The sequence below is a fragment of the Cebus imitator genome, unplaced genomic scaffold (genome assembly GCF_001604975.1).
Source record: "Cebus imitator isolate Cc_AM_T3 unplaced genomic scaffold, Cebus_imitator-1.0 Scaffold114, whole genome shotgun sequence".
Lineage (NCBI taxonomy): Eukaryota > Metazoa > Chordata > Mammalia > Primates > Cebidae > Cebus > Cebus imitator.
The window spans coordinates 5,673,510-5,684,328 of NW_016107429.1; positions in this window are offsets into that span (position 1 = coordinate 5,673,510).

Genomic DNA, 10,819 nt, shown 5'->3' on the forward strand with positions numbered 1-10,819 from the left:
ACGTAAGGGTTTCCTATCTTTTTTCATCCTATCTGCCAAAGACAAATCTTCATTTGTCCAATAACTTCCTCTGAAATTTTACTTTTTGAAAAAGAAGGACCATTACTTCCTGAGAGAGCATATGGTCAATTTGAGGAATAAAAAAGGATTGTAAGTAAGATAAGAGAGAAATAAAAAGAGGACAGGAGTCCATGTCTGGATGGTAATGACCCCAGGGTCACCCTGTGGTGTAAACATATTTTAGGAGAAAGGGAAGAGATGTTACAAAATATTTAAGGTTATAAATGGGGCCTCTTTTATGGAAAGGGTTCAAATCTGTGCATCAGAATGATTTTATATTCCTCTTTCTTTCTCTTGACTATAAGCTTATTGGCAATGTCTTTTTCGTCTTTGTTTCTGCTAAACACTCAGAGAATGTATATAAGTTTCATGACGGCTCAGATTGTCAATGTGTTTAGAACATTGTAGTGACCACTGTATCTCTGATTTATTATAAGGCTTTGAGGCTATCACCTACACATTATGGGCAATAAAAGTAAAGAAAATCATATACAATTAAGCTAGAAGAAATACAGAATGAAATATTTTCTTTTAGCATATTATTATCATATTAATGCTATTTTCAATAGCAGTTAAGTCCCCAATTCCAAAGTGTGAAAATTCAATTTTTAATGCATTGCACTTGAGTATAAAACTAATTTTTAGTTTTTCCCTTTTCTTACATGAATTAAAAAAAGAAAAAACCTCTAAACCCAATTTTAAAAATTAAGATTGAGGTCATTTTTAAAAAGTAGTTCATTATTCATTAACTTGTGAACACAGCACTGTTATTGTTATATGATTATGGTAGACTTATATAGCATTTTTTCTTAGTAGACTAAATTAACATGTATTTTACAAGTATTTATTAGCTATTCTGAGAATTGAATGAGTCACTTTAAGTTGCAAAGAATAAACTGAAGCCATTATTGCTATTGTTTCATTGGATGGTAGTGCTATTATTACTATCATGAATAATAATGATTCATAGAGCATTGCACATGTTTCCATCTCAGAATGACAGCTTATAACCATGTGTGATCATCAAGATATAGTCTAAGCCTCTTTGTAAACAGATTTAGAAATAGCTGTGTCTGAAAGATTAATTGTGGTTTATGTGATTGGCAGAACTCTTGAAATACAAGCTGCATTACTTGTAGGGCATTTTTGACAGGCTGCGACTACCTGAATATACTGAATCTGATGGTCAATTCCAATTCTACTTAGGTTGTATAGATATGGATGTAAAGGGATGTTAGGTCACTGTGGCTGGCATGAAGCATAAAAACCAGTCTTCAAGGAGTTATTCTCAATTGAAAGTGACATACAATAATAAGAAAATAATTCTAGACAAAATGACTATAAGCAGCAAGAGAAACATAAGGAGGAAAAGAAAGAAAAAATCATATTTAATAGTAATTTTTTGGGGGGTGGAGAGGCTTATTCTTGTATGTGTGTGTGTGGAGGAGGGAGAGTTGGAAAAGAGTTTCCTAGAATTACTGAAAAGTTAAGATATGAATCTATTTTTGATAGCTATTTCAGCAATCACAACTCAAGTGCTTAATGGAAATCATTAATATTTTGCTAGTTCATTGTAGTCATTAATACTATAAATTTAAAAAGAAAAGCAGTTAAGGCATATGATATATAATTTGCAAGATATTCAGAATTAGATCAGATTAGATTAGATGGAATTAGACAAGTCCTATAGAACTTGTGCAGGCATACACCTGGATATAAATTATCTTTATGAAGCCTTAGGTTTATGTAAGCATGTCTATAAGTTCAGTTTTAAAATGTAAATTTCCTTTTTACATTTACTCTGACATCTGACAAAGAATGTCTATGTTCGTCCTGATTTGAGAAGCATTGTCCAGAAGATATTATTTACAAGACTAGAGTTCTGGGATTTGTGGAACATATTATGATTTTTGCAGATTAGACATAATTATTCAAAACCCAAAGATTTTTAAAATTTTATTTTAATTTAAGTCTAGGATTTGGGGGCCCTCTAACTAGCAGGTACAGAGATCCTACAGGATCAGACTCTTAAGTTAATGTCACATTTGTTAGCACTCTACTCCTTCTAAAGTATGTCAATATAAACTTCTAGACCAGAGGCATATGCCTAGACCTTAAACATTTTGTCCAGAGGCATATGCCTAGACTAAAACATTTTGTCCTGAGAAACTCTCATTCTTAGTCTTATTGCTCAGATTCCCTCAGCAATTGTAAGGTTCCAACTTGCATGTCAATTGTGTTTTTCAGATGACTTGTTGGGATTATGAACAAGGGATTTTTTGTGTTTGTTTGTTTATGAGATGGAGTCTAGCCCTGTCACCTCAGCTGTAGTGCAATGGCAGGATCTTGGCTCACTGCAACTTCCTCCTCCCAGGTACACCGATTCTCCTGCCTCAGCCTCCCAAGTAGCTAGGATTACAGGCATGCACCTCCAAGACCAGCTAATTTTTGTATCTTTTTAGTAGAGACCACATTGCCAGGGCTGGTCTGGAACCCCTGAACCCATGATCCTCCCTCCTTGGCCTCCCAAAGTAATGGGATCACAGGCGTGCGCCACTGCACCCTGCCCTAACAAGGGTGATTTAAGGATGGGTCTTGATGATAGGCCCGACAAGTTTCTTAGTTTTGGAGACTAAAGCATAACTTAATCATAACTCAGTACTGCTTTTTTTTTTTTTTTTNCACTTTGGGAGGCCGAGGCAAGCAGATCACTCAAGGTCAGGAGTTCGAGACCAGCCTGGCTGACATAGTGAAACCCCGTCTCTTTTGAAAATAAAAAACTTATCTCTGGGCATGGTGGTGGGTACCTGTAATCCCAACTACTAGGGAAGCTGAGGCAGGAGAATCGCTTGAACCCGGGAGGCAGAGGTTGTGGTGATCTGAGATGGCGCCACTGCATTCCAGCCTGGGCAACAGAGCAAGACTCCATCTCAAAAACAAAACAAAAAAATAAAATTAAAAAATAGAAAAAGAATCATGTAATCCTGGACTCTCCTTAGTTGCCTATGTCCCCATGCAGCTCCCCTGTGCTGAGTGTCAAAGCTTCTAGATCTCCCTGGGTTTAGTGTGGGTATTGACTTTTCTTTCCTGGGATAGCCCTGTGTGTGTAAGATATCTGTCTACCTTTTCTCCTGTTCATCTGCCTGTGGTCAATTGATGTCACAGGCTCCGGTAGCAAAGTCTCAGAGGATGGAGGGAAGGTTCTCCCTCCCCATCAGGGCACTGGTGATCTGCATGGGCAGGATGCGTATGCAGGCCTGCAGACGCCTCATGGGGATGCCCCAGCAAATTACTACAAAACAACACAAGGTTATTGTCTTGTAGTTCTAGAAGCCGAAAGTTCACAATCGGTGTCACTAGCACTGTGCGCCCTCCAAAGGCTCTAGGGAGGACTCTTTCCTGCCTCCTCCAGCTTCTGGCGATGGCCAGCAATCCTTGGCACTCTCCAGCTGTAGTGGCAGCTCTCCAATAGCTGCCTCCATCATCATGGGCCATCTTCTCCCTGCGTCCAGATTTCCCTCTCTTTATAAGGATGTCAGTCACTGGATTTGGGCCCACCCTACCTCCATATGACCTCATCTCAACTTGATGACATCTGCAAAGACCCCATTCCCAAAAAGGTCACCTTCACAGGTAATTCAGGGGTTAGGACTTGAGCATACCTTTTTGGTTGACATAATTCAACCCACAGCACTGCCTTTTTAATTCGATGTTATGTTTTTTTGAGATTTGCCCCTGCCAGTAAATGAAGCTACAAGTTATTGGTGAAAATAAGTTAATTCAAAATCTAAGCTGTTGAAACTCTAAATTATTTTGAGCCTTAAAAGAATGATTATGAGGCCAGGCTCAGTGGCTCATGCTTGTAATCTCAGCACTTTGGAAGGCTGATGGGGATGGATCACTTAAGGTCAGGAGTTCAAGACCAGCCTGGCCAACTCGGTGAAACCCTGTCTCCACTAAAAATACAAAAATTAGCCAGGTGTGGTGGCGGGTGCCTGTAGTCCCAGCTACTGGGGAGGTGGGGGGCGGGGGGGTGGAGGCAGGATAATTGCCTGAACCTGGGTGGCAGAAGTTGCAGTGAGCCAAGATCACACCATTTCACTCCAGCCTGGGTGCAGAGCAAGACTTCATCTTTAAAAAATAAAGACTGTGGACCTGAGTCATGTGACAGGCAGCTGTAACCTAGGCAACTAGAACCTTTATTTTCTCTTGATTTTAGATTAAGCCTTCTCCCTTACATGCATTTTTTCGTGAAAGGCTATAAATATGGCTGAAGGGCACCAGGCAGGACCTCTGCCTCTCCAACATTGACTTTCACTGTAGATTAACCTTCTTACCTGACCCACACAAAGGCTTCATGGCTATCAAGTTGTGTTAAGCTGGAATGTTTTTTTTTTTTTTTTTTGAGATGGAGTCTCACTCTGTAGCCCAGGCTGGAGTGCAGTGTCCCAATCTCGGCTTACTGCAACCTCTGCCTTCCAGGTCCCGGGTCAAGCAGTTCTGCTACCTCAGCCTCCCAAGTAGCTGGGATTTCAGGCACAGGCCACCATGCCCAGCTGATTTTTGTACTTTTTAGTAGAGATGGGGTTTCACCCCGTTAGCCAGTCTGGTCTTGAACTCCTGACCTCATGATCAGCCAGCCTTGGCCTCCCAAAGTGCTGGGATTACAGGCATGAGCCACCGCGCCCAGCTCTTTTAAGATAATAACAAAATTTCAGCAGCCCTGTTACTTCTAAATACCAATTGATTATAAACCAGTGATCATGGCTTAAATTATACACATCAATATAACAGGTTAAAAGAAATTTAATGTAATTGTAATACCCTCATTCAATTTTTCTAACATGTCAGGAAGGCACATTTTATTTGTCTATTTTTTTTTTCTAGTCCCTTTTCGGTACGCATTTTACCTCACCTTTCATCTGAACACAACTCCTTTCTGTCATATGGTCCTCTTCAGCCTGTTTTAGTGAGCATCTTTTAGTCTAAAGAAATGGAAGCACACTTTAATCTAGACTAAGATATGCCACTATTCACAGATTCCAAAAGAGAGCCAGTCTCCCAAGGGTTTATACCAGAAATTATAGATTCCTTAGGAACCAGGCAGGGACCTCTTTCCTTTGCTCAGCTCTGCTCATATCTACAGACTCAATTCATTTCTTTCTTTTCTTCTCCCACTCTTCTCTCCCATCTCTCCTCTCTCTTCCTCAACTTTCAATTGCCTAAACTGTTTTTAGTAGTCTACTATGTACATGATCAAGATGGGCCAGATTTAAATATTCTGAGTTTTAAAAATTCTATTCTAGCCTCTGATAAATGAACTAGCTGCCTCTTATTCCTACTTCAAATTTCTCAGGGAGATAATTTGTCTCAGCTTGTATCAGGTATGTCCCTTGACTAAATCAACAGCAGTTAGGAGAAAATGCCGTGAAATAAAATCACATCTGCAAAGGTAGCACACAGGTTAATGGGAGTTCAGTTCTTGGGAAAAACCCTAATGTCTTTGCGTCTGTAACTCTCTCCTTTTTGTATCACCATTGGGTCCATTTCTTGGTCTAAAAACTAGTTTAGTTATTTTTATACTACATCATAATTCTAATATTATATTTTAAAAATATGTATAATTTATAATTAGTTTATATTAAAAAAAAACAGTAATTGCTTATAATATCTTAGTTCAGGATATGCATTTCCAACAGACTTCCTTGTCTGCTTCTCTCAATTTTTATATTCGTTCATTCTGGTGTTACAACTTCCATTATTAGCATTTTATAGGACTATTTTATCTTATGAGATTTTATTAGGAGAAATTCTTACAGAATATATCTTTTATGCTAGGCCATGCTATAGAGAAACAGAGCCAATAGAAGAAAGAAAGAGAGGATCTTTTAAGGGTTTGGCTCACATGATTGTGAAGACTGGCAAGTCCAAATCTGTAGAACGGGCTTGTAGGTTGGAGACAGGGTGGATTAACACTGCAGCTTGAATGCAAAGGCAGTGTGCTGATGGAATTCCTTCCTGCTCAGAGGAAGTCAGCCTTCTTTTGCCTAAGGCTTTCAACTGATTTAATGAGGGGCATACATTTTATGGAAGAAAATCTGCTTTCCTCAAAGTCTACTGATTTAAATATTAATCTCATTTAAAAATACTTTCACAGAAATATCCACAATACTGTTTAACTGAGTATCTGCTTTGTCCTAATTAAGCTGACACAAGAAATTAACCATCACACTTCTGTTAAAGGTATTTTGATAATTATATTTATTATAATTACTAGAAGTTGAATAATATTGAGATGATGGCAGAAACAAAAAATATAAAAAGATAGTTGCTTACAGTGTTACTTAAAGTTAATTTCAATCAGAATTTTTGCATGTCAACAAAATAAAGTCTGAATATTGTCTTGAAATAATAATTACAGAGGTTAAAGAGCAAGTTTCAAGCCACAAGCATGAGATAAATACGGTAAAAGGAGGTGAAAATAGGAAAAATACTAACTCTTTGGTTGATACTTTCCTCAATTATAAAAATAATGAAGTTAGATTATACGGTCTCAAACTCTTTCCTTTCTTCTCAAGTCTTTGTTTAAATCTATTTTCAATCTTGCCTACTCTGACTAATCTATTTAAAATTTAACTCATCCTTCCTATTCTCTGGCATTCTTCATCCCTCCTCCATGCTCTGCTTTTTCTTTTCTCCCTAGTACTTCCAATCTCTTTACATACCCTATAATTTACTTATCTTTAGCTTATTGTTTATTGTTCATATTCCCTCCACTATAATGCAAATGCAGAGAGGGCAGATATATTTACACACTTTCATTGCTGATGTATCTTCAGTATCTAAAACAGTGTCTGGTACATAGAAGATGCTCAATACATATTTGTTGAATAAAGGAATGCACACATTCTCCAACAACAATCAGTCAATCAGAACATGTCACTTTCCAGTTTTCTAATTGCAAAATAAAATTCTTTTTTTCTTAGACTTACAAAGCCATACATGAATTACTTCCACTTTCTTCAAGCATTTCCTCTCCTTGACCTAAACTGACTTCCTTGTTGCTTTTTAAATATGCCAAAATTTGCTTTTATCTCAGGGCCTTTGTACCACTGCTTGAAATATCTTCAATTTATTTTTATTAATATGGTTTGATTATTCAGATCTAGCTAGAAATATTACCCTTTTAATGAAATATTTAAACTGGCTCACCAATCTGAAAGAGCTACACTTTTATTTGTTATGACATCGCCCTATTTTACTTATTTACATAATACTTATAATTTAACTGACTTTCTTTTTAGTTTGTATTTGTTATATTTTCTAGCTATATTCAATGTATCATAAGGAAATATTGCTAAATAAGAAAGTGACACAAAATTAAATCAAATAAAAATTATGGAAGTCATCTGAATGTTGAATAATAGGTGCAATTTGGAAAGTACAATAAATAATGATAATAAATTGAATAAGTTTATTTGGAGAAACTATGTCTGTAAAGGGGTCAAGAAAATAGAATAAAGATATTGCAGAAAATGAAAGATTTAAAAAATTATATACAATTCTAATCAACAGTAGACAAATCTGACAGGTAGCCAGCTAGGAAAATAAATAAGATGACAAAACAAAGCAAAAAAAAAAAAAAAAAAAAAAAAAAAAAAAAAAAAAAAAAAAAAAAAAGATGACCTTCTCAGTAGAGAGAGGGGAGGGGAGGACACAGGAAGGGGGCTTACTGTCTGCAGGAATACAGTGCAGAACAAAAGCCAGAAAGCTTCTCAGTATCTGCATGTAGTTTGGGATAGAAGGTGTGTAGATTCCTCTAAATTAAGCCAATTAGAATTCATTAGGCACCACTCACAATGATAATACTTTGAGCTCACATGCCCTAATGTGGTAGGCACGCCTCATGGTGGCTCCCAGGAGTCACGTATCTATCATCCCCTCCCCTTGGGTTTAAGCAGAACCTGCCTTGCTTCTAAACAATATGATGAAGATGATGGCATGGCACCCCTTGACAAGGCTATTTTATACAAGGCTCTGTCTCAGCATACTGGACAGAAACATTCCCCCTCACTGGCTTTGAGGAACGAACCTGTTTTGCTGTGGGAGAGCCAGGTGGCAGAAGTAGGTGTGGCTGATAGTCGCTGAGAGTGGTCCCCAGCAAACAGCAAGAAACGAGACTCTTAGTCACACAACCGCCTGGAAATGGGTTCTAGAAACAACCTGAACAAGCCTGGAAGCGGATTCTTCCCCAGTCATGCCTCCAGATAAGAACACAGCCTGGGGGCTGGGCGCGGTGGCTCACGCCTGTAATCCCAGCACTTTGGGAGGCCGAGGCGGGTAGATCACAAGGTCAAGAGATCCAGACCATCCTGGTCAACACGGTGAAACCCCGTCTCTACTAAAAATACAAAAAATTAGCTGGGCATGGTGGCGCGTGCCTGTAATCCCAGCTACTCNTTATAATGGCAAATAAATTTTTTTTTTTGAAACAGAATCTCCAGCTGTCGCCCAGGCTGGAATACAGTGGCATGATCTCAGCTTACTGCCACTGTCTCATTCAATTTTTTTTTTTTTTTTTGAGATAGAGTTTCATTCTGTCACCCAGCCTGGAGGGCAGTGGCATGATATCAGCTCACTGCAACCTCCGCCTCCTGAATTCAAGCTTCAGCCCCCCAAGTAGCTGGGATTACAGGTGCCTGCCACTACGCCCAGCTAGTGTCAAATTTAAGAGAGATGCCTGATATGATCTGGGCAGTACAATGTATTGTTTAGATTGCCTATTAATTCATGTGTAGGAGGAAAGAGCCAGCTAAGGACTCAACATTGACTTTGATATCCATCTTCATTCATTCATTCATAAATATTTATTGCAAGGCTTTGACATGCTGAACAAAACATAAAGAAATTAGCACTCTTATGATGAAGTATATATTTTAACGGGGTAGGAAGACAATGAACGTGATAAGTAAAAATGGTAGATTACTTAGTGATGGGTATTAAAGGGAAAATAATACAAAATGCAAAGAATGCAAAATGCAGAGTACAAAAGAATACAAAATGCAGAGTAAATCTGAATGTTTAAATAGATGGTCAGGGAAAGCTTCATGAAAAGGGAGGCTTTTGGGTAAAGACTTGAAGGAAATGAAAAAACTAGCTATGTAAATATGTGCAGGAAGAGAATTATAGGCAGAGACAAAAACAGTTACGTATTTTTTGTGGGTTGATCTTGCCTGGCACGTATAAGGAACGGAAATGAGACAAATGTGGCTGAAGTACATTGAATGAGGAGGAATGTAAAAGATGAGGTCATACAGGAAATGAGTAGCAACATCAAGTATATCGTTATAGATTATGATAATTTGAACAATTATTTCTAATTCCTTACTGCTGCTTCTTTCCACATCCTTTGCCAGTATGGTCATATGAGCTGGTCAACACAATGTGAGCAGAAATGACACATATCTTCAAGTTTATGGTTTAAGATGCATCACATGATTCTGTTCTCATTCTTGTGCTTCTGCCATCATCATAAAAAGAACATGGTTTATGTAGATCACTTGTCACAGAAAGAGGAGAGATATATCAAGCAGGTTTGAACAAATCTGGGGCCTGAAGCCAAGTCTGATGAAGTCCAGCCAAAATCAATAGAGAAATTCGACTCACAATCACCACCCCCCACCACTACACACAGTCAAAGCACAGATAAACAAGTAAAAACAATAAATATTTATTTAAGCCACCAACATCATTGTAAGGATTGTGGCTTTTTCTCTGCATGATATGGGAAGCCCTGTAAGGTTTTGTGAAAAGATAAACACATTTTAAAATGTCTCTTCTTCCTGCTGTATTGAAAATAGTATCCAAGTAAAAAAGCCAAGAGTTCTGGTTGGAAGCTATTTTGCTAATTCATGTAAAAAGTAATGATGGCCTAGAAAAGTAGGGGAATGAGGGTTGGAAAGTATTAAAATTGGGCACATAGCATAAAATAGGATGTATTGATAAATGTGTTAATAAATGTGGGAAGAAAGCAATAGAGAAGATATTAATAGAATTAAAAAATGCAGAGACAGCCAGGCACCGTGGCTCATGCCTGTAATCCTAGCACTTTGGGAGGCTGAGGCGGGCGGATCACAAGGTCGAGATCTAGACCATCCTGGCCAACATGGTGAAACCCCGTCTCTAATAAGAATACAAAAATTAGCTGGGTGTGGTGATGTGCACCTGCAGTCCCAGCTACTTGGAGGCTGAGGCAGGAGAATTGCTTTAACCCAGGAGGCGGAGGTTGCAGTGAGCCAAGATGCACTCCAGCCTGGCTCCTGGTGACAGAGCGAGACTCTGTCTCAAAAAAAAAAAAAAAAAATGCAGAGAGATAGAGATCGCGAAATAGAGACAGGGATGCGAGAGACAGAGAGAGCGCAGGAGGGAGGGAGAAGTTATGGACGCCACAAAGGGACTAGAAATGTTCAGCTACCTTCTAGAGAAGTGGAGAAACAGCAAGAAACCACTGTTTTGAAGAAATGGGGACAATATCCTTACTACTCTGTTAGTTGTGTTGAATTAGAGATGTTTTAGAAATGCAAATAGTTATGTCTAGTAGGTAGATATTTGTGTCTGGAGGAGAAAGAATTTCACGTTGGAGATGTGTCATGGATTTTCTCTTCGAGGATTTTTGCATGGGGTCAGGAAAGAAGACATATCAATAGTGAAAGAAATTTCTTTTTTTTTTTTTTTTTTTTTGAGACGGAGTTTTGCTCTT